Source organism: Panulirus ornatus, chromosome 19 (assembly GCF_036320965.1).
Source record: "Panulirus ornatus isolate Po-2019 chromosome 19, ASM3632096v1, whole genome shotgun sequence".
Lineage (NCBI taxonomy): Eukaryota > Metazoa > Arthropoda > Malacostraca > Decapoda > Palinuridae > Panulirus > Panulirus ornatus.
Window position 1 is genome coordinate 33,466,968 of NC_092242.1, and position 20,000 is coordinate 33,486,967.

Below are 20,000 nucleotides of genomic sequence, written 5' to 3' on the forward strand. Positions count from 1 at the left end.
ACTCTATTCCTTGCCCTCCTTTCACCCTCATGCATATTCAGGCCCCGATCACACAAAATCTTTTTCACTCCATCTTTCCACCTCCAATTTGGTCTCCCTCTTCTCCTCGTTCCCTCCACCTCCGACACATATATCCTCTTGGTCAATCTTTCCCCACTCATTCTCTCCATGTGACCAAACCATTTAAAAACACCCTCTTCTGCTCTCTCAACCACACTCTTTTTATTACCACACATCTCTCTCACCCTTACATTACTTACTCGATCAAACCACCTCACACCACATATTGTACTCAAAAATCTCATTTCCAGCACATCCACCCTCCTGCGCACAACTCTATCCATAGCCCACGCCTCGCAACCATACAACATTGTTGGAACCACTATTCCTTCAAACATACCCATTTTTGTTTTCCGAGATAATGTTCTCGACTTCCAAACATTCTTCAAGTCTCCCAGAATTTTCGCCCCCTCCCCCACCCTATGATTCACTTCCGATTCCATGGTTCCATCCGCTGCCAGATCCGTTCCCAGATATCTAAAACACTGTACTTCCTCCAGCTTTTCTCCATTCAAACTTACCTCCCAATTGAATTGACCCTCAACCCTACTGTACCTATTAACCTTTCTCTTATTCACATTTACTCTTAACTTTCTTCTTTCACACACTTTACCAAACTCAGTCACAAGATTCTACAGTTTCTTACATGAATCAGCCACCAGCGCTGTATATATATATATGTATATATATATATATATATATATATATATATATATATATATATATATATATATATATATATATATATATATATATATATATATATATATTCTTTTTTTTTTTTTTTTTTTTTTGCCGCTGTCTCCCGCGTTTGCGAGGTAGCGCAAGGAAACAGACGAAAGAAATGGCCCAACCCACCCCCATACACATGTATATACATACGTCCACACACGCAAATATACATAACTACACAGCTTTCCATGGTTTACCCCAGACGCTTCACATGCCTTGATTCAATCCATTGACAGCACGTCAACCCCGGTATACCACATCGCTCCAATTCACTCTATTCCTTGCCCTCCTTTCGCCCTCCTGCATGTTCAGGCCCCGATCACACAAAATCTTTTTCACTCCATCTTTCCACCTCCAATTTGGTCTCCCTCTTCTCCTCGTTCCCTCCACCTCCGACACATATATCCTCTTGGTCAATCTTTCCTAACTCATTCTCTCCATGTGACCAAACCATTTCAAAACACCCTCTTCTGCTGTCTCAACCACGCTCTTTTTATTTCCACACATCTCTCTTACCCTTACGTTACTTACTCGATCAAACCACCTCACACCACATATTGTCCTCAAACATCTCATTTCCAGCATATCCATCCTCCTGCACGCAACTCTATCCATAGTCCACGCCTCGCAACCATACAACATTGTTGGAACCACTATTCCTTCAAACACACCCATTATTGCTTTCCGAGATAATGTTCTCGACTTCCACACATTCTTCAAGGCTCCCAGAATTTTCGCCCCCTCCCCCACCCTATAATCGACTTCCGCTTCCATGTTTCCATCCGCTGCCAGATCCACTCCCAGATATCTAAAACACTTCACTTCCTCCAGTTTTTCTCCATTCAAACTCACCTCCCAATTGACTTGACCCTCAAGCCTACTGTACCTAATAACCTTGCTCTTATTCACATTTACTCTTAACTTTCTTCTTCCACACACTTTACCAAACTCAGTCACCAGCTTCTGCAGTTTCTCACATGAATCAGCCACCAGCGCTGTATCATCAGCGAACAACAACTGACTCACTTCCCAAGCTCTCTCATCCCCAACAGACTTCATCCTTGCCCCTCTTTCCAAAACTCTTCCATTCACCTCCCTAACAACCCCATCCATAAACAAAATAAACAACCATGGAGACATCACACACCCCTGCCGCAAACCTACATTCACTGAAAACCAATCACATTCCTCACTTCCTACACGTACACATGCCTTACATCCTCGATAAAAACTTTTCACTCCTTCTAACAACCTGCCTCCCACACCATACATTCTTAATACCTTCCACAGAGCATCTCTATCAACTCTATCATATGCCTTCTCCAGATCCATAAATGCTACATACAAATCCATTTGCTTTTCTAAGTATTTCTCACATACATTCTTCAAAGCAAACACCCGATCCACACATCCTCTACCACTTCTGAAACCACACTGCTCTTCACCAATCTGATGCTCTGTACATGTCTTCACCCTTTCAATCGATACCCTCCCATACAATTTGCCAGGAATACACAACAAACTTATACCTCTGTAATTTGAGCACTCACTCTTATCCCCTTTGCCTTTGTACAATGGCACTATGCACGCATTCCGCCAATCCTCAGGCACCTCACCATGAGTCATACATACATTAAATAACCTTACCAACCAGTCAACAATACAGTCACCCCCTTTTTTAATTAATTCCACTGCAATACCATCCAAACCTGCTGCCTTGCCGGCTTTCATCTTCCGCAAAGCTTTTACTACCTCTTCTCTGTTTACCAAATCATTTTCCCTAACCCTCTCACTTTGCACACCACCTCGACCAAAACACCCTATATCTGCCACTCTATCATCAAACACATTCAACAAACCTTCAAAATACTCACTCCATCTCCTTCTCACATCACCACTACTTGTTATCACCTCCCCATTATCCCCCTCCACTGAAGTTCATATTTGCTCCCTTGTCTTACGCACTTTATTTACCTCCTTCTAGAACATCTTTTTATTCTCCCTAAAATTTAATGATACTCTCTCACCTCAACTCTCATTTGCCCTCGTAGGCTCAGATTAGGGTGTCTAGATGTGTGTGAATGTAACCAAGATGTGAAAAAAGGAGAGATAGGTAGTATGTTTGAGGAAAGGATCCTGGATGTTTTGGCTCTGAGTGAAACGAAGCTTAAGGGTAAAGGAGAAGAGTGGTTTGGGAATGTCTTGGAAGTAAAGTCAGGGGTTATTGAGAGGACAAGAGCAAGGGAAGGAGTAGCACTACTCCTGAAACAGGAGTTGTGGGAGTATGTGATATAATGTAAGAAGGTATATTCTAGATTAATATAGGTAAAACTGAAAGTTGATGGAGAGAGATGGGTGATTATTGTTGCATATGCACCTGGGCATGAGAAGAAAGATCATGAGAGGCAAGTGTTTTGGGAGCAGCTGAATGAGTGTGTTAGTGGTTTTGATGCAGAAGACCGGGTTATAGTGATGGGTGATTTGAATGCAAAGGTGAGTAATGTGGCAGTTGAGGGAATAATTGGTATTCATGGGGTGTTCAGTGTTGTAAATGGAAATGGTGAAGAGCTTGTAGATTTATGTGCTGAAAAAGGACTGGTGATTGGGAATACCTGGTTTAAAAAGCGAGATATATATAAGTATACGTATGTAAGTAGGAGAGATGGCCAGAAAGCGTTATTGGATTACGTGTTAATTGACAGGCGCGTTAAAGAGACTCTTTTGGATGTTAATGTGCTGAGACGTGCAACTGGAGGGATGTCTGATCATTATCTTGTGAAGGCGAAGGTGAAGATTTGTATGGGTTTTCAGATAAGAAGAGAGAATGTTGGGGTGAAGAGGGTGGTGAGAGTAGGTGAGCTTGGGAAGGAGACTTGTGTGAGGAAGTACCAGGAGAGACTGAGTACAAAATGGAAAAAGATGAGAACAAAGGAGGTAAGGGGAGTGGGGGAGGAATGGGAGGTATTTAGGGAATCAGTGATGGCTTGCGCAAAAGATGCTTGTAGCATGAGAAGCGTGGGAGGTGGGTTTATTAGAAAGGGTAGTGAGTGGTGTGATGAAGAAGTAAGATTATTAGTGAAAGAGAAGAGAGAGGCATTTGGACGATTTTTGCAGGGAAAAATGCAAATGAGTGGGAGATGTATAAAAGAAAGAGACATGAGGTCAAGAGAAAGGTGCAAGGGGTGAAATATATATATATATATATATATATATATATATATATATATATATATATATATATATATATATATATATATATATATATATATATATATATATATATATATATGTTTATATATATATCTATATATTTATATGTTTGTATATATATCTATCTATATATATATATGTTTGTATATATATCTATCTATCTATATATATATATATATATATATATATATATATATATATATATATATATATATATATATATATATATATATATATATATATATATATATATATATATATATATATATGTGTGTGCAGGGGAGGAGGATGCCATTTCAAGGCTCCAGCCATGCATAATAGTCCACATCAAGGCTGGGCCTTAATTGAAATATAGAGAGAATTATGAAACAAGTGAAAAAACTATCTTTAGACCTATCATTCTTTTCCACATTTTTGTTACTACATTATATGCATAGAATTTCTTCCTAGCTTAAGCCTTGTTTACAAACCACTCAGGATACCATAACTGCCTAAAGGTTCATCTTATATGACTACATTCATCTACCAGACTTATGGGATCACATATCTATAATGCCCTTAAAAGGATAGATATAACTACAGATATTTTTACATAAGGATCATGTACTGAAAAATAATGAATATATCTCTCAGCCTTGGTATTTTTACGCCTCAATCAGGCTGTCCCTTTGCCATGCTAAACCTAATAATCTTTCTTTTATTTTCATTTCACACACACATCCTAACTCGGTCATTAACTTTTGCAGTTTGTCGTCAGCAAACAACAGCTGACAGTTTCCATGCCTCCCTCATCCCCTGTAGATTGCATTCTTGCCCCTCTCTTTGAAATTTCTATTTACCTCCTTTACTGTCTTATCCATAAGTAGATTAAACAGCCATATTGACATCTCACAACCTAGCCACAGACTAACTCTCTTGGAACCACTCACTTCTGTCTTACATTCTTGATAAAGAACTTCTCAGTGATTCTAGCATCTTTTCCTTCCACACCATGTATTCAAAAGACATGCCACAAGTTATCTCTATCCACCCTATCATATGCTTTCTGTAAATCCATAAATGCACATACAGATCCTTCTTTCTCTAAGTATAATTCATAGACATTTTTTAAAGCATACATCATATCCACACATCCTCAGCTAATTTTAAAACTATATTGTTCCTCCATAATCTAATGTTCTGTAAATGCCTACACCCTTTCAATCTACTATCTGATACAATTTAACGGGAACATTCAACAAACGTATACCTTTGTCATTTGAACACTCATCTTGATATGCCTTGCCTTTATACATTGGCACTACATATGCATTTTGCCAATCCTCAGTCCCCTTACCATGATTCACACACAGTGAAATTCCAAATTAACCACTCACCAACACAGTCACCCTCCTTCTTCAAAGATTCGAGTGCACCACTGTCCACTGCAGCCACCTTGCAATATTTCATTTTATGCAAGGTTTCTGTTATAATTATTATAATTATTATTATTGTTATCCCTGGGGATAGGGGAGAAAGAATACTGCCCACGTATTCCCTGCGTGTCGTAGAAGGCGACTAAAAGGGAAGGGAGCGGGGGCTGGAAATCCTCCCCTCTCGTTTTTTTTTTTTATTTTTTTCAAAGAGGGAACACAGAAGGGGGCCAGATGAGGATATTCCCTCAAAGGCCCAGTCCTCTGTTCTTAACCCTACCTCGCTAACGCGAGAAATGGCAAATAGTATGAAAGAAAGAAAGAAAAAGATATATATATATATATATATATATATATATATATATATATATATATATATATATATATATATATATATATATATATATATATATATATATGTATATATATATATATATATATATATATTTTTTTTTTTTTTTTTTTTTTTTTACTTTGTCGCTGTCTCCCGCGTTTGCGAGGTAGCGCAAGGAAACAGACGAAAGAAATGGCCCAACCCCCCCATACACATGTACATACACTCGTCCACACACGCAAATATACATACCTACACAGCTTTCCATGGTTTACCCCAGACGCTTCACATGCCTTGATTCAATCCACTGACAGCACGTCAACCCCTGTATACCACATCGCTCCAATTCACTCTATTCCTTGCCCTCCTTTCACCCTCCTGCATGTTCAGGCCCCGATCACACAAAATCCTTTTCACTCCATCTTTCCACCTCCAATTTGGTCTCCCTCTTCTCCTCGTTCCCTCCACCTCCGACACATATATCCTCTTGGTCAATCTTTCCTCACTCATTCTCTCCATGTGCCCAAACCATTTCAAAACACCCTCTTCTGCTCTCTCAACCACGCTCTTTTTATTTCCACACATCTCTCTTACCCTTACGTTACTTACTCGATCAAACCACCTCACACCACACATTGTCCTCAAACATCTCATTTCCAGCACATCCATCCTCCTGCGCACAACTCTATCCATAGCCCACGCCTCGCAACCATACAACATTGTTGGAACTACTATTCCTTCAAACATACCCATTTTTGCTTTCCGGGATAATGTTCTCGACTTCCACACATTTTTCAAGGCTCCCAAAATTTTCGCCCCCTCCCCCACCCTATGATCCACTTCCGCTTCCATGGTTCCATCCGCTGACAGATCCACTCCCAGATATCTAAAACACTTCACTTCCTCCAGTTTCTCACCATTCAAACTCACCTCCCAATTGACTTGACCCTCAACCCTACTGTACCTAATAACCTTGCTCTTATTGACATTTACTCTTAACTTTCTTCTTCCACACACTTTACCAAACTCCGTCACCAGCTTCTGCAGTTTCTCACATGAATCCGCCACCAGCGCTGTATCATCAGCGAACAACAACTGACTCACTATATATATATATATATATACATATATATATATATATATATGTATATATATATATATATATATATATATATATATATATATATATATATATATATATATATATATATATATATATATATATATATATTTTATTATATATTATTATACTTTGTCGCTGTCTCCCGCGTTTGCGAGGTAGCGCAAGGAAACAGACGAAAGAAATGGCCCAACCCCCCCCCATACACATGTATATACATACGTCCACACACGCAAATATACATACCTATACAGCTTTCCATGGTTTACCCCAGACGCTTCACATGCCTTGATTCAATCCACTGACAGCACGTCAACCCCGGTATACCACATCGCTCCAATTCACTCTATTCCTTGCCCTCCTTTCACCCTCCTGCATGTTCAGGCCCCGATCACACAAAATCTTTTTCACTCCATCTTTCCACCTCCAATTTGGTCTCCCTCTTCTCCTCGTTCCCTCCACCTCCGACACATATATCCTCTTGGTCAATCTTTCCTCACTCATTCTCTCCATGTGCCCAAACCACTTCAAAACACCCTCTTCTGCTCTCTCAACCACGCTCTTTTTATTTCCACACATCTCTCTTACCCTTACGTTACTCACTCGATCAAACCACCTCACACCACATATTGTCCTCAAACATCTCATTTCCAGCACATCCATCCTCCTGCGCACAACTCTATCCATAGCCCACGCCTCGCAACCATAAAACATTGTTGGAACCACTATTCCTTCAAACATACCCATTTTTGCTTTCCGAGATAATGTTCTCGACTTCCACACATTCTTTAAGGCCCCCAGAATTTTCGCCCCCTCCCCCACCCTATGATCCACTTCCGCTTCCATGGTTCCATCCGCTGCCAGATCCACCCCCAGATATCTAAAACACTTCACTTCCTCCAGTTTTTCTCCATTCAAGCTCACCTCCCAATTGACTTGATCCTCAACCTTACTGTACCTAATAACCTTGCTCTTATTCACATTTACTCTTAACTTTCTTCTTCCACACATTTTACCAAACTCAGTCACCAGCTTCTGCAGTTTCTCACATGAATCAGCCACCAGCGCTGTATCATCAGCGAACAACAACTGACTCACTTCCCAAGCTCTCTCATCCCCAACAGACTTCATACTTGCCCCTCTTTCCAAAACTCTTGCATTTACCTCCCTAACAACCCCATCCATAAACAAATTAAACAACCATGGAGACATCACACACCCCTGCCGCAAATCTACATTCACTGAGTACCAATCACTTTCCTCTGTTCCTACACGTACACATGCCTTACATCCTCGATAAAAACATTTCACTGCTTCTAACAACTTGCCTCCCACACCATATATTCTTAATACCTTCCAGAGAGCATCTCTATCAACTCTATCATATGCCTTCTCCAGATCCATAAATGCTACATACAAATCCATTTGCTTTTTTAAGTATTTCTCACATACATTCTTCAAAGCAAACACCTGATCCACACATCCTCTACCACTTCTGAAACCACACTGCTCTTCCCCAATCTGATGCTCTGTACATGCCTTCACCCTCTCAATCAATACCCTCCCATATAATTTACCAGTAATACTCAACAAACTTTTACCTCTGTAATTTAAGCACTCACTCTTATCCCCTTTGCCTTTGTACAATGGCACTATGCACGCATTCCGCCAATCCTCAGGCACCTCACCATGAGTCATACTAACATTAAATAACCTTACCAACCAGTCAACAATACAGTCACCCCCTTTTTTAATAAATTCCACTGCAATACCATCCAAACCTGCTGCCTTGCCGGCTTTCATCTTCCGCAAAGCTTTCACTACCTCTTCTTTGTTTATATATATATATATATATATATATATATATATATATATATATATATATATATATATATATATATATATATATATATATATGTGTGTATATATATATATATATATATATATATACATATATATATATATATATATATATATATATATATATATATATATATATATATATATATATATATATATACATATATAAGAGGTGAAAAAGAGGGCAAATGAGAGTTGAGGTGAGAGAGTATCATTAAATTTTAGGGAGAATAAAAAGATGTTCTGGAAGGAGGTAAATAAAGTGCGTAAGACAAGGGAGCAAATGGGAACTTCAGTGAAGGGCGCAAATGGGGAGGTGATAACAAGTAGTGGTGATGTGAGAAGGAGATGGAGTGGGTATTTTGAAGGTTTGTTGAATGTGTTTGATGATAGAGTGGCAGATATAGGGTGTTTTGGTCGAGGTTGTGTGCAAAGTGAGAGGGTTAGGGAAAATGATTTGGTAAACAGAGAAGAGGTAGTAAAAGCTTTGCCGAAGATGAAAGCCGGCAAGGCAGCAGGTTTGGATGGTATTGCAATGGAATTTATTAAAAAAGTGGGTGAATGTATTATTGACTGGTTGGTAAGGTTATTTAATGTATGTATGACTCATGGTGAGGTGCCTGAGGATTGGCGGAATACGTGCATGGTGCCACTGTACAAAGGCAAAGGGGATAAGAGTGAGAGCTCAAATTGCAGAGGTATAAGTTTGTTGAGTGTTCCTGGTAAATTATATGGGAGGGTATTGATTGAGAGGGTGAAGGCATGTACAGAGCATCAGATTGGGGAGGAGCAGTGTGGTTTCAGAAGTGGTAGAGGATGTGTGGATCAGGTGTTTGCTTTGAAGAATGTATATGAGAAATACTTAGAAAAGCAAATGGATTTGTATGTAGCATTTATGGATCTGGAGAAACATATGATAGAGTTGATAGAGATGCTCTGTGGAAAGTATTAAGAACATATGGTGTGGGAGGCAAGTTGTTAGAAGCAGTGAAAAGTTTTTATCGAGGATGTAAGGCATGTGTACGTGTAGGAAGAGAGGAAAGTGATTGGTTCTCAGTGAATGTAGGTTTGCGGCAGGGGTGTGTGATGTCTCCATGGTTGTTTAATTTGTTTATGGATGGGGTTGTTAGGGAGGTGAATGCAAGAGTTTTGGAAAGAGGAGCAAGTATGAAGTCTGTTGGGGATGAGAGAGCTTGGGAAGTGAGTCAGTTGTTGTTCGCTGATGATACAGCGCTGGTGGCTGATTCATGTGAGAAACTGCAGAAGCTGGTGACTGAGTTTGGTAAAGTGTGTGAAAGAAGAAAGTTAAGAGTAAATGTGAATAAGAGCAAGGTTATTAGGTACATTAGGGTTGAGGGTCAAGTCAATTGGGAGGTAAGTTTGAATGGAGAAAAACTGGAGGAAGTAAAGTGTTTTAGATATCTGGGAGTGGATCTGGCAGCAGATGGAACCATGAAAGCGGAAGTGGATCATAGGGTGGGGGAGGGGGCGAAAATTCTGGGAGCCTTGAAGAATGTGTGGAAGTCGAGAACATTATCTCGGAAAGCAAAAATGGGTATGTTTGAAGGAATAGTGTTTCCAACAATGTTGTATGGTTACGAGGCGTGGGCTATGGATAGAGTTGTGCGCAGGAGGATGGATGTGCTGGAAATGAGATGTTTGAGGATAATGTGTGGTGTGAGGTGGTTTGATCGAGTAATTAACGTAAGGGTAAGAGAGATGTGTGGAAATAAAAAGAGCGTGGTTGAGAGAGCAGAAGAGGGTGTTTTGAAATGGTTTGGGCACATGGAGAGAATGAGTGAGGAAAGATTGACCAAGAGGATATATGTGTCGGAGGTAGAGGGAACGAGGAGAAGAGGGAGACCAAATTGGAGGTGGAAAGATGGAGTGAAAAAGATTTTGTGTGATCGGGGCCTGAACATGCAGGAGGGTGAAAGGAGGGCAAGGAATAGAGTGAATTGGATCAATGTGGTATACCGGGGTTGACGTGCTATCAGTGGATTGAATCCGGGCATGTGAAGCGTCTGGGGTAAACCATGGAAAGCTGTGTAGGTATGTATATTTGCGTGTGTGGACGTATGTATATACATGTGTATGGGGTGGGTTGGGCCATTTCTTTCGTATGTTTCCTTGCGCTACCTCGCAAACGCGGGAGACAGCGGCAAAAAAAAAAATATATATATATATATATATATATATATATATATATATATATATATATATATATATATATATATATATATATATATATATATATATATATATATATATTCATATATATATATGTATATGTATTACCACATCTTTAGATGTAATTGCAGTGAGATAATAGGTACATTAGAGATTATACACATAAAACCGGAAAAGAGTGGGATAGGTCAGTGAGAGGCGAGGTTAACATAAGAGTCTGTGGTTTACCCTCTACCTGACCAATACCTGGCACCAACTAGATGACCTTGATAAGTTAAAGCAAACACAAGCTTAACTTAGATAATACAACACATACTTATGAACAGTTGATAAAATCTTTTTCAGCTCCCTTTTTGATAAATGGATACAATTTGTACGTGCCTTGAATGACATTCAATTCTTTATCATTGTGGTGTTAAATCATGCTGAATTCCATTACATTTCATTCATCCTTATCCTTACACATAACAGCGGTAAATGCGTCAAGATTTAACGAGACTTTTTGGTATGAAGTATGTATATATGCCACTGTAATAGGCGTCATAATTTTTCCTCCAGTTTTATTCTACCTTTTGATACAGTGTTATGAAGCGTACCTTCACATCCCATGGCATTAGCATTATCTGTTGCGATTTCCTTTTCTTTAGCTAGATACTGCATAATGGTCTTGCAAACCTCTGTTGACATAGTATTAGGCTGTGTAACATGACCAAGGAATTTTGACATGGGTTTCTCAACGAGACAAATGTTTTCTCTCAGTGGTCTTACCAAATGCATGTGACCAACGTGTCTCAGCTTATGTTTGTCGGTCTCATCTCTTTTTCATGCTAACTAAATAGCTTTTGCTTCTTTACCTTGTATAGAAAACTTTAACTGTGCATATCTGCGACTTGAAGTTTAGTCTTGTTAACCATATTTGATTTATTTTGTCGCTTCTTATGATATCTTGGTCTTCATGAGAAGCAAATGCAAAAGCTGCACCACCGCCATCAATTACATCCTAAAACTAATCGTCTGTATTTCTACCAAACTATATTTCTTGAAGTCAGCACAGTACATTGTTGAATTACATGTCTCACAGGTGAGCTTAGCTTTACACCACAAGGTAGTGCTGGAGTCACCTCTGTTTTCTGGGGGTTCTTCTCTCTGTTTGCTCACTTTTTCTTAAGTATACATCTTTAGTTTTCTTTCTTCGCTGGCAGAGATTTTCTTGCTTGCTTCCTGATCAACTTTTCGAATGTACACTTTTCTATTTGGTCTTTGTTCTTTAAGAAAGGGCTCCTCAGGAGTTAAGACTTTTAACACCAGAAGACAATTAAACACATCCCCAGATTTCTACTCACAAGCACTGATGTCAAACAAAGTTTCCAGCTTTTGTTTATATGAATCGACCTTTCAAATGACTTCATCACTTTTCACTATTCTTTATGCAGACTTGAAATAAGAGCATTAATTCGCTGCTTGGAGAGATGTGGTGGTGATGAGTTAATCCCAACTGTAGCAAGCACGTCTATCAACTGTTCACCATAGTCTGTCATCAAATTTGTTGTCTTCTTTAAAAAACAAGCGTCTTGTGACATCAAAGTTAGTTGGCAACTGATGTCCATAAAGTTTGCCTAGTACTCCAACAATAGATGACAATTGTTTAGGAAGCCATAACTTCCAACTGCATTCACTGACAAAAAGACACAATAAGAATCTTGTAAGGGATTCATTTTTGCCTTAAACAAAGGCCTGTGAACAAAACAAAGTCAAAGGCTACAAAAAAGAGGTCATAGAAACTCAAGGTAAAAAGCGAAAAAAAAGACATTCCTACAGTAATAGATACGTTACAACACCCCATTTTATACCACACTTATGGATTATAACGAACTTTGTTACACAAACTGACCATGTGGTAGGACAGAAACAGTAAATGTTTCGAAGAGTTTGGTCTAGCAGTGACGTCAGAATGTGTTCTAATTTGTCTCCTGCTATAATATCTGTGACATGGTGTCAGCATATATATATATATATATATATATATATATATACCATCCAAACCTGCTGCCTTGCCGGCTTTCATCTTCCGCAAAGCTTTTACTACCTCTTCTCTGTTTACCAAATCATCTATTAAAATCATTTTATTAAAAAAGGGGGAGACTGTATTGTTGACTGGTTGGTAAGGTTATTTAATGTATGTATGACTCATGGTGAGGTGCCTGAGGATTGGCGGAATGCATGCATAGTGCCATTGTACAAAGGCAAAGGGGATAAGAGTGAGTGCTCAAATTACAGAGGTATAAGTTTGTTGAGTATTCCTGGTAAATTATATGGGAGGGTATTGATTGAGAGGGTGACGGCATGTACAGAGCATCAGATTGGGGAAGAGCAGTGTGGTTTCAGAAGTGGCAGAGGATGTGTGGATCAGGTGTTTGCTTTGAAGAATGTATGTGAGAAATACTTAGAAAAGCAAATGAATTTGTATGTAGCATTTATGGATCTGGAGAAGGCATATGATAGAGTTGATAGAGATGCTCTGTGGAAGGTATTAAGAATATATGGTGTGGGAGGCAAGTTGGTAGAAGCAGTGAAAAGTTTTCATCGAGGATGTAAGGCATGTGTACGTGTAGGAAGAGAGGAAAGTGATTGGTTCTCAGTGAATGTAGGTTTACGGCAGGGGTGTGTGATGTCTTCATGGTTGTTTAATTTGTTTATGGATGGGGTTGTTAGGGAGGTGAATGCAAGAGTTTTGGAAAGAGGGGCAAGTATGAAGTCTGTTGGGGATGAGAGAGCTTGGGAAGTGAGTCAGTTGTTGTTCGCTGATGATACAGCGCTGGTGGCTGATTCATGTGAGAAACTGAAGAAGCTGGTGACTGAGTTTGGTAAAGTGTGTGAAAGGAGAAAGTTAAGAGTAAATGTGAATAAGAGCAAGGTTATTAGGTACAGTAGGGTTGAGGGTCAAGTCAATTGGGAGGTGAGTTTGAATGGAGAAAAACTGGAGGAAGTGAAGTGTTTTAGATATCTGGGAGTGGATCTGGCAGCGGATGGAACCATGGAAGCGGAAGTAGATCATAGGGTGGGGGAGGGGGGCGAAAATTCTGGGAGCCTTGAAGAATGTGCTGAAGTCGAGAACATTATCTCGGAAAGCAAAAATGGGTATGTTTGAAGGAATAGTGGTTCCAACAATGTTGTATGGTTGCGAGGCGTGGGCTATGGATAGATTTGTGCGCAGGAGGATGGATGTGCTGGAAATGAGATGTTTGAGGACAATGTGTGGTGTGAGGTGGTTTGATCGAGTAAGTAACGTAAGGGTAAGAGAGATGTGTGGAAATAAAAAGAGCGTGGTTGAGAGAGCACAAGAGGGTGTTTTGAAATGGTTTGGGCACATGGAGAGAATGAGTGAGGAAAGAATGACCAAGAGGATATATGTGTCGGAGGTGGAGGGAACGAGGAGAAGAGGGAGACCAAATTGGAGGTGGAAAGATGGAGTGAAAAAGATTTTGTGTGATCGGGGCCTGAACATGCAGGAGGGTGAAAGGAGGGCAAGGAATAGAGTGAATTGGAGCGATGTGGTATACCGGGGTTGACGTGCTGTCGGTGGATGGAATCAAGGCATGTGAAGCGTCTGGGGTAAACCATGGAAAGCTGTGTAGGTATGTGTATTTGCGTGTGTGTTCGTATGTATATACATGTGTATGGGGGTGGGTTGGGCCATTTCTTTCGTCTGTTTCCTTGCGCTAGCTCGCAAACGCGGGAGACAGCGACAAAGCAAAAAAAAAAAAAAAAAAAAAAAAAAATATATATATATATATATATATATATATATATATATATATATATATATATATATATATATATATATATATATATATATATATATATATATATATATATATATATATATATATATATATATATATATATATATATATATATATATATATATATAGTAGTACTCCTGAAACAGGAGTTGAGGGAGTATGTGATAGAATGTACGAAAGTAAATTTTTGATTAAAATGGGTAGATTAAGATTGGTGCTTATTGGTGCATATGCACCTGGGCATGAGAAGAAAGATCATGAGAGGCAAGTGTTTTGGGAGCAGCTGAATGTGTTAGTGGTTTTGATGCACGAGAACGGGTTATAGTGATGGGTGATTTGAATGGAAAGGTGAGTAATGTGGCAGTTGAGGTAATAATTGGTATACATGGGGTGTTCAGTGTTGTAAATGGATATGGTGAAGAGCTTGTAGATTTATGTGCTGAAAAAGGACTGGTGATTGGGAATAACTGGTTTAAAAAGCGAGATATACATAAGTATACGTGTGTAAGTAGGAGAGATGGCCAGAGAGCATTATTGGATTACGTGTTAATTGACAGGCGCGCGAAAGAGAGAATTTTGGATGTTAATGTGCTGAGACATGCAACTGGAGGGATGTCTGATCATTATCTTGTGAAGGCGAAGGTGAAGATTTGTATGGGTTTTCAGAAAAGAAGAGTGAATGTTGGGGTGTAGAGGGTGGTGAGAGTAAATGAGCTTGGGAAGGAGACTTGTGTGATGAAGTACCAGGAGAGACTGAGTACAGAATGGAAAAAGGTGAAAACAATGGAAGTAAGGGGAGTGGGGGAGGAATGGGATGTATTTAGGGAATCAGTGATGGATTGCGCAAAAGATGCTTGTGGCATGAGAAGAGTGGGAGGTAGGTTGATTAGAAAGGGTAGTGAGTGGTGGGATGAAGAAGTAAGATTATTAGTGAAAGAGAAGAGAGAGGCATTTGGACGATTTTTGCAGGGAAAAAATGCAATTGAGTGGGAGATGTAAGAAAGAAAGAGACAGGAGGTCAAGAGAAAGGTGCAAGAGGTGAAAAAGAGGGCAAATGAGAGTTTGGGTGAGAGAGTATCATTAAATTTTAGGGAGAATAAAAAGATGTTCTGGAGGGAGGTAAATTAAGTGCGTAAGACAAGGGAGGAAATGGGAACTTCAGTGAAGGGCGCAAATAGGGAGGTGATAACAAGTAGTAGTGATGTGATATGGAGATGGAGTGAGTATTTTGAAGGTTTGTTGAATGTGTTTGATGATAGAGTGGCAGATATAGGGTGTTTTGGTCGAGGTGGTGTGCAAAGTGAGAGGGTTAGGGAAAATGATTTGGTAAACAGAGAAGAGGTAGTAAAAGCTTTGCGGAAGATGAAAGCCGGCAAGGCAGCAGGTTTGGATGGTATTGCAATGGAATTTATTAAAAAAGGTGGTGACTGTATTGTTGACTGGTTGGTAAGGTTATTTAATGTATGTATGACTCACGGTGAGGTGCCTGAGGATTGGCGGAATGCGTGCATAGTGCCATTGTACAAAGGCAAAGGGGATAATAGTGAGAGCTCAAATTTCAGAGGTATAAGTTTGTTGATTATTCCTGGTTAAAAAAGAAAATATATATATATATATATATATATATATATATATATATATATATATATATATATATATATATATATATATATATATATATATATATATATATATATATATATATATATATATATATATATATATATATATATATATATATATATATATATATATATAATTATATATATATATATATATATATATATATATATATATATATATATATATATATATATATATATATATATATATATATATATATATATATATATATATATATATATATATATATATATATATATATATATAGCGCAAGGAAACAGACGAAAGAAATGGCCTAACCCACCCCCATACACATGTATATACATACGTCCACACACGCAAATATACATACCTACACAGCTTTCCATGGTTTACCCCAGACGCTTCACATGCCTTGATTCAATCCACTGACAGCACGTCAACCCCGGTATACCACATCGCTCCAATTCACTCTATTCCTTAACCTCCTTTCAACCTCCTGCATGTTCAGGCCCCGATCACACAAAATCTTTTTCACTCCATCTTTCCACCTCCAATTTGGTCTCCCTCTTCTCCTCGTTCCCTCCACCTCCGACACATATATCCTCTTGGTCAATCTTTCCTCACTCATTCTCTCCATGTGCCCAAACCATTTCAAAACAGCCTCTTCTGCTCTCTCAACCAAGCTCTTTTTATTTCCACACATCTCTCTTACCTTTACGTTACTTACTCGATCAAACCACCTCACACCACACATTGTCCTCAAACATCTCATTTCCAGGACATCCATCCTCCTGCGCACAACTCTATCCATAGCCCACGCCTCGCAACCATACAACATTATTGGAACCACTATTCCTTCAAACATACCCATTTTTGCTTTCCGAGATAATGTTCTCGACTTCCACACATTCTTCAAGGCTCCCAGAATTTTCGCCCCCTCCCCCACCTTATGATCCACTTCCGCTTCCATGGTTCCATCCGCTGCCACATCCACTCCCAGATATCTAAAACACTTCACTTCCTCCAGTTTTTCTCCCTTCAAACTCACCTCCCAATTCATTTGACCCTCAACCCTACTGTACCTAATAACCTTGCTCTTATTCACATATGTATATATATATATATACATATATATATATATATATATATATATATATATATATATATATATATATATATATATATATATATATATATATATATATATATATATATATATATATATATATATATATATATATATATATATATATATATATATATATATATATATATGTATATACATACACGTCCACACACGCAAATATACATACCTATACTCCTGAATGTGCACATATATATACACACACAGACACATACATATAAACCCATGCACGCAATTCACACTGTCTGCATTTATTTATTCCCATCGCCACCTCGCCACACATGGAATACAATCACTCTCCCCCCTCATCTGTGCGAGGTAGAGCTAGGATAAGACAACAAAGGCCCCATTCGTTCACACTCAGTCTCTAGCTGTCATGCAATAATGCCCGAAATCACAGCTCCCGTTCCACACCCAGGCCCCACACACCTTTCCATCGTTTACCCCAGACTCTTCAAATGCCCTGATTCAATCCACTGACAGCACGTCAACCCCGGAATACCATATCGATCGAATTCACTCTATTCATTGCCAGCCTTTCACCCTCCTGCATGTTCAGGCCCCGATCACTCAAAATCTTTTTCAGTCCATCTTTCCACCTCCAATTTGTTCTCCCACTTCTCCTCGTTCCCACCTCCTCCGACACATATATTCTCTTGGTCAATCTTTCCTCACTCATTCTCTCTATGTGCCCAAACCATTTCAAAACACCCTCTTCTGCTCTCTCAACCACGCTCTTCTTATTTCCACACATCTCTCTTACCCTTACATTACTTACTCGATTAAACCACCTCACACCACACATTGTCCTCAAACATCTCATTTCCAGCACATCCAACCTCCTGCGCACAACTCTATCCATAGCCCACGCCTCGCAACCATACAACATTGTTGGAACCACTATTCCTTCAAACATACCCATTTTTGCTTTCCAAAATAATGTTCTCGACTTCAGCACATTCTTCAAGGCTCCCAGGATTTTCGCCCCCTCCCCCACCCTATGATTCACTTCCTCTTCCATGGTTCCATCCGCTGCCATATCCACTCCCAGATATCTCAAACACGTTACTTCCTCCAGGCCTTCTCCATTCAAACTTACCTCCCAATTTACTTGACCCTCAACCATACTGTACCTAATAACAATGCTCTTATTCACATTTACTCTTAACTTTCTTCTTTCACACACTTCACCAAACACAGTCACCAGCCTCTGCAGTTTCTCACATGAATCAGCCCCCAGCGCTGTATCATCAGCGAACAACAACTGACTCACTTCCAAGCTCTCTCATCCCCAACAGACTTCATACTTGCCCCTCTTTCCAAAACTCTTGAATTCACCTCCCTAACAACTCCATCTATAAAGAAATCAAATAACCTTGGAGACATCACACACCCCTGCCGCAAACCTACATTCACTGAGAACCAATCACTTTCCTCTCTTCCTACACGTACACAAGCCTTAAATCCTCGATAAAAATTTTCACTGCTTCTAACAACTTGCCTCCCACACCATATATTCTTAATACCTTCCACAGAATATCTCTATCAACTCTTTCATATACCTTCTCCAGGTCCATAAATGCTATATACAAATCCATTTGCTTTTTTATGTATTTCTCACATACATTCTTGAAAGCAAACACCTGATCCACACATCCTCTACCACTTCTGAAACCACAGTGCTCTTCCCCAGTCTGATGCTATGTACATGCATTCAACCTCTCAATCAATACCCTCCCATATAATTTACCAGGAATACTCAACACACTTATACCTCTGTAATTTGAGCACTCACTCTTATCCCCTTTGCCTTTGTACAATGGCACTATGCACGCATTCCGCCAATCCTCAGGCACCTCACCATGAGTCATACATACATTAGATAACCTTACCAACCAGTCAACAATACAGTCACCCGCTTTTTTAATAAATTCCACTGCAATACCATCCAAACCTGCTGCCTTGCCGGCTTTCATCTTCGGCAAAGCTTTTACTACCTCTTCTCTGTTTACCAAATCATTCTACCTAACCCTCTCACTTTGCACACCACCTAGACCAAAACACCCTATATCTGCCACTCTATCATCAAACACATTCAACAAACCTTGAAAATACTCACTCCATCTCTTTCTCACATCACCACTACTTGTTTTATATATATATATATATATATATATATATATATATATATATATATATATATATATATATATATATATATATATATATATATATATATATATATATATATATATATATATATATATATATATATATATATATATATATATGTATATATATATATATATATATATATATATATATACATATATATATATATATATATATATATATATATATATATATATATATATATATATATATATATATATATATATATATATATATATATATATATATATATATATATACATACATATATATATATATATATATATATATATATATATATATATATATATATATATATATATATATATATATATATATATATATATATATTTATTTA